Source organism: Suncus etruscus, chromosome 12 (genome assembly GCF_024139225.1).
Source record: "Suncus etruscus isolate mSunEtr1 chromosome 12, mSunEtr1.pri.cur, whole genome shotgun sequence".
Taxonomy (NCBI): Eukaryota; Metazoa; Chordata; class Mammalia; order Eulipotyphla; family Soricidae; genus Suncus; species Suncus etruscus.
The window spans coordinates 71,511,326-71,517,526 of NC_064859.1; positions in this window are offsets into that span (position 1 = coordinate 71,511,326).

Genomic DNA, 6,201 nt, shown 5'->3' on the forward strand with positions numbered 1-6,201 from the left:
AGATTATAAGAGTCCAAGAATTTATCCATTTCTTCCAGGTTCTCATTTTTAGTGGCGTAGAGTTTTTCAAAGTAGTTTCTGATTACCCTTTGAATCTCTGTCATATCAGTAGTGATCTCTCCTTTTTCATTCCTGAAACGAGTTATCAAGTTTCTCTCTCTCTCTTTCTTTGTTAGGTTTGCCAGTGGTCTATCAATCTTGTTTATTTTTTCAAAGAACCAACTTCTGCTTTTGTTGATCTTTCGGATTGTTTTTTGAGTTTCCACTTCGTTGATTTCTGCTCTCAGCTTTGTTATTTCCTTCTGTCTTCCTATTCTTGGGTCCTTTTGTTGAGCATTTTCTAGTTCTATTAGCTGTGTCATTAAGCTACTCAGGTAAGCTCCTTCTTCCTTCCTGATGTGTGCTTGCAAAGCTATAAATTTTCCTCTCAGTACTGCTTTTGCTTTGTCCCATAAGTTCTGAGAGTTTGTGTCTTTATTGTCATATGTTTCCAGGAACCTTTTTATTTCCTCCTTGATTTCATCTCGGACCCACTGGTTATTGAGCATGAGGCTGTTTAACTTCCAGGTGTTAAAGTGTTTCTTCTGAGTCCCTTTGGAGTTCACAAATAATTTCAGAGCCTTGTGGTCAGCGAAGGTAGTCTGCAAAATTTCTATCCTCTTGATCTTATGGAGGTATGTTTTATGTGCCAGCATGTAGTCTATCCTGGAGAATGTCCCATGTACATTGGAGAAGAATGTGTATCCAGGTTTCTGGGGATGGAGTGTCCTATATATATCCACTAGGCCTCTTTCTTCCATTTCTCTCCTCAGGTCTAGTATATTCTTGTTGGGTTTCAGTCTGGTTGACCTGTCCAGTGTTGACAAAGCCGTGTTAAGGTCCCCCACAATTATTGTGTTGTTGTTGATATTATTTTTCAGATTTGTCAACAGTTGTATTAAATATTTTGCTGGCCCCTCATTCGGTGCATATATGTTTAGGAGAGTGAATTCTTCCTGCTCTACGTACCCCTTGATTAATATAAAATGTCCGTCTTTGTCCCTTACAACCTTCCTGAGTATAAAGTTTGCATTATCTGATATTAGTATGGCCACTCCAGCTTTTTTATGGGTGTTGTTTGCTTGGATAACTTTTCTCCAGCCTTTTATTTTGAGTCTATGTTTGTTCTGACTATTCAGGTGCGTTTCTTGTAGGCAGCAGAAGGTTGGATTGAGTTTTTTGATCCATTTAGCCACTCTGTCTCTTAACTGGTGCATTTAGTCCATTGACGTTGAGAGAAAGAATTGTCCTGGGATTTAACGCCATCTTTATTTCAAAATTTGGTGTGTCTTTTGGGTAGTCTTGTCTTAGATTAGGTCTTTCAGTTTTTCTCTTAAGACTGGTTTTTGTGTCTGTGAAGTTTCTGAGCTGTTTTTTGTCTGTGAAACCATGTATTCTTCCATCAAACCGGAAAGTGAGTTTTGCTGGGTATAGTATTCTGGGTGAAGCATTCATTTCATTCAGTCTTGTCACAATATCCCACCACTGCTTTCTGGCATTGAGCGTTTCTGGTGACAGGTCTGCTGTAAATCTCAGGGAAGCTTGCTTGAACATGATTTCCCCTTTTGATCTTGCTGTTTTCAGAATTCTGTCTCTATCTGTGGGATTTGTCATTGTGACTAGGATGTGTCTTGGGGTGGTTTTTCTGGGGTCTCTTTTGGTTGGTACTCTTCGGGCATGCAGGATTTGATCACATATATTCTTTAGCTCTGGAAGTTTCTCTTTAATGATGTTCTTGACCATTGATTCTTCCTGGAAATTTTCTTCCTGGGTCTCTGGGACTCCAATGATTCTTAAGTTGTTTCTGTTGATCTTATCATAGACTTCTATTTTCGTCTGTTCCCATTCTTTGACTAATTTTTCCATTGTCTGCTCATTTGCTTTAAGTTTTTTGTCCAATCTCTCCTGCTGTATGGAATTGTTATATATCTCATCTTCCACAGCACCAAGTCTATTCTCAGCTTCTGATACCCTGTCCCAGAGCTTATCCATTTTGTCATTCACTTCATTTACTGACTTTTTCAGTCCTGTTAGTTGACATGTTATTTCAGTTTGGAGTTTTGTCATTTCTGCCTTCATATTTTCTTGGTTCTTATTAGTGTTCTGTTCAACTCGATCCATGGTTTCTTGGAGTCTGTTGAGCACCTTCCATATTGCTAGTCTAAAGTCCTTATCTGAGAGGTTGATTAGTTGTTCAGTCATTATCTGGTCCTCAGAATTGTCATCTTCATTCTCTATGTCTGATGCTGGCCTGCGTTGTTTCCCCATTGTCACACTTGTATTGTGGGTTTTCCTACGTGTTGTAGTGGTATTCATTGTCTATATGATGTAGGCAGCACACTCCTCTGGCTCCTCCCTTTCTGGATGGGCTGACTTGCCTCTAAGGGAGGGGAGTCCTCCGTGGATGAAGCCTCACACTGGGTCAAATCTTAGGCCCGAGCATGCAATAGAGAAGACAGTCCAGAGAGAAATGTTTGCTTCTGTGATATAGCGCCGTTCTTAGTGTGATTTTTCCTTCTTGTTGCAATGGAGTTCTTTCCTTAGAAAGAGTGCACGGCTGCGTAGCGAAGCGGAGCGGCCGTGCTCCTCTGAGCCTCTTTTTGCCCCACTCGCAAGAGTTTCACGCAAGAGGACAGTAGACAGACATAGACAGGTCACACTCACAGTCTTTCACAGCTGAGCCCCACTGGGCCAGTGTACTTTTGCGGATTTTCCCCGCCTGGTGTCACACACAGGGAGCCAGCTTTTGCAAAGGTTAGCCGGTTTTTATGCTCTGAAGTCCCTCCCTGAAAATGGCGTCTGGGCGAGCGAGGTTTCTGGAGGCTCTTTTTGCCCCACTCACAAGAGTTTCACGCAAGAGGACAGTAGACAGACATAGACAGGTCACACTCACAGTCTTTCACAGCTGAGCCCCACTGGGCCGGTGTACTTTTGCGGATTTTCCCCGCCTGGTGTCACACACAGGGAGCCAGCTTTTGCAAAGGTTAGCCGGTTTTTATGCTCTGAAGTCCCTCCCTGAAAATGGCGTCTGGGCGAGCGAGGTTTCTGGAGGCTCTTTTTGCCCCACTCGCAAGAGTTTCACGCAAGAGGACAGTAGACAGACATAGACAGGTCACACTCACAGTCTTTCACAGCTGAGCCCCACTGGGCCGGTGTACTTTTGCGGATTTTCCCCGCCTGGTGTCACACACAGGGAGCCAGCTTTTGCAAAGGTTAGCCGGTTTTTTATGCTCTGAAGTCCCTCCCTGAAAATGGCGCCTGGGCGAGCGAGGTTTCTGGAGGCTCTTTTTGCCCCACTCGCAAGAGTTTCACGCAAGAGGACAGTAGACAGACATAGACAGGTCACACTCACAGTCTTTCACAGCTGAGCCCCACTGGGCCGGTGTACTTTTGCGGATTTTCCCCGCCTGGTGTCACACACAGGGAGCCAGCTTTTGCAAAGGTTAGCCGGTTTTTATGCTCTGAAGTCCCTCCCTGAAAATGGCGCCTGGGCGAGCGAGGTTTCTGGAGGCTCTTTTTGCCCCACTCGCAAGAGTTTCACGCAAGAGGACAGTAGACAGACATAGACAGGTCACACTCACAGTCTTTCACAGCTGAGCCCCACTGGGCCGGTGTACTTTTGCGGATTTTCCCCGCCTGGTGTCACACACAGGGAGCCAGCTTTTGCAAAGGTTAGCCGGTTTTTATGCTCTGAAGTCCCTCCCTGAAAATGGCGTCTGGGCGAGCGAGGTTTCTGGAGGCTCTTTTTGCCCCACTCGCAAGAGTTTCACGCAAGAGGACAGTAGACAGACATAGACAGGTCACACTCACAGTCTTTCACAGCTGAGCCCCACTGGGCCGGTGTACTTTTGCGGATTTTCCCCCGCCTGGTGTCACACACAGGGAGCCAGCTTTTGCAAAGGTTAGCCGGTTTTTATGCTCTGAAGTCCCTCCCTGAAAATGGCGTCTGGGCGAGCGAGGTTTCTGGAGGCTCTTTTTGCCCCACTCGCAAGAGTTTCACGCAAGAGGACAGTAGACAGACATAGACAGGTCACACTCACAGTCTTTCACAGCTGAGCCCCACTGGGCCGGTGTACTTTTGCGGATTTTCCCCGCCTGGTGTCACACACAGGGAGCCAGCTTTTGCAAAGGTTAGCCGGTTTTTATGCTCTGAAGTCCCTCCCTGAAAATGGCATCTGGGCGAGCGAGGTTTCTGGAGGCTCTTTTTGCCCCACTCGCAAGAGTTTCACGCAAGAGGACAGTAGACAGACATAGACAGGTCACACTCACAGTCTTTCACAGCTGAGCCCCACTGGGCCGGTGTACTTTTGCGGATTTTCCCCGCCTGGTGTCACACACAGGGAGCCAGCTTTTGCAAAGGTTAGCCGGTTTTTATGCTCTGAAGTCCCTCCCTGAAAATGGCGTCTGGGCGAGCAAGGTTTCTGGAGGCTCTTTTTGCCCCACTCGCAAGAGTTTCACGCAAGAGGACAGTAGACAGACATAGACAGGTCACACTCACAGTCTTTCACAGCTGAGCCCCACTGGGCCGGTGTACTTTTGCGGATTTTCCCCGCCTGGTGTCACACACAGGGAGCCAGCTTTTGCAAAGGTTAGCCGGTTTTTATGCTCTGAAGTCCCTCCCTGAAAATGGCGTCTGGGCGAGCGAGGTTTCTGGAGGCTCTTTTTGCCCCACTCGCAAGAGTTTCACGCAAGAGGACAGTAGACAGACATAGACAGGTCACACTCACAGTCTTTCACAGCTGAGCCCCACTGGGCCGGTGTACTTTCGCGGATTTTCCCCGCCTGGTGTCACACACAGGGAGCCAGCTTTTGCAAAGGTTAGCCGGTTTTTATGCTCTGAAGTCCCTCCCTGAAAATGGCGTCTGGGCGAGCGAGGTTTCTGGAGGCTCTTTTTGCCCCACTCGCAAGAGTTTCTCGCAAGAGGACAGTAGACAGACATAGACAGGTCACACTCACAGTCTTTCACAGCTGAGCCCCACTGGGCCGGTGTACTTTTGCGGATTTTCCCCACCTGGTGTCACACACAGGGAGCCAGCTTTTGCAAAGGTTAGCCGGTTTTTATGCTCTGAAGTCCCTCCCTGAAAATGGCGTCTGGGCGAGCGAGGTTTCTGGAGGCTCTTTTTGCCCCACTCGCAAGAGTTTCACGCAAGAGGACAGTAGACTGACATAGACAGGTCACACTCACAGTCTTTCACAGCTGAGCCCCACTGGGCCAGTGTACTTTTGCGGATTTTCCCCGCCTGGTGTCACACACAGGGAGCCAGCTTTTGCAAAGGTTAGCCGGTTTTTATGCTCTGAAGTCCCTCCCTGAAAATGGCGTCTGGGCGAGCGAGGTTTCTGGAGGCTCTTTTTGCCCCACTCGCAAGAGTTTCACGCAAGAGGACAGTAGACAGACATAGACAGGTCACACTCACAGTCTTTCACAGCTGAGCCCCACTGGGCCGGTGTACTTGTGCGGATTTTCCCCGCCTGGTGTCACACACAGGGAGCCAGCTTTTGCAAAGGTTAGCCGGTTTTTATGCTCTGAAGTCCCTCCCTGAAAATGGCGTCTGGGCGAGCGAGGTTTCTGGAGGCTCTTTTTGCCCCACTCGCAAGAGTTTCACGCAAGAGGACAGTAGACAGACATAGACAGGTCACACTCACAGTCTTTCACAGCTGAGCCCCACTGGGCCGGTGTACTTTTGCGGATTTTCCCCGCCTGGTGTCACACACAGGGAGCCAGCTTTTGCAAAGGTTAGCCGGTTTTTATGCTCTGAAGTCCCTCCCTGAAAATGGCGCCTGGGCGAGCGAGGTTTCTGGAGGCTCTTTTTGCCCCACTCGCAAGAGTTTCACGCAAGAGGACAGTAGACAGACATAGACAGGTCACACTCACAGTCTTTCACAGCTGAGCCCCACTGGGCCGGTGTACTTTTGCGGATTTTCCCCGCCTGGTGTCACACACAGGGAGCCAGCTTTTGCAAAGGTTAGCCGGTTTTTATGCTCTGAAGTCCCTCCCTGAAAATGGCGTCTGGGCGAGCGAGGTTTCTGGAGGCTCTTTTTGCCCCACTCGCAAGAGTTTCACGCAAGAGGACAGTAGACAGACATAGACAGGTCACACTCACAGTCTTTCACAGCTGAGCCCCACTGGGCCGGTGTACTTTTGCGGATTTTCCCCGCCTGGTG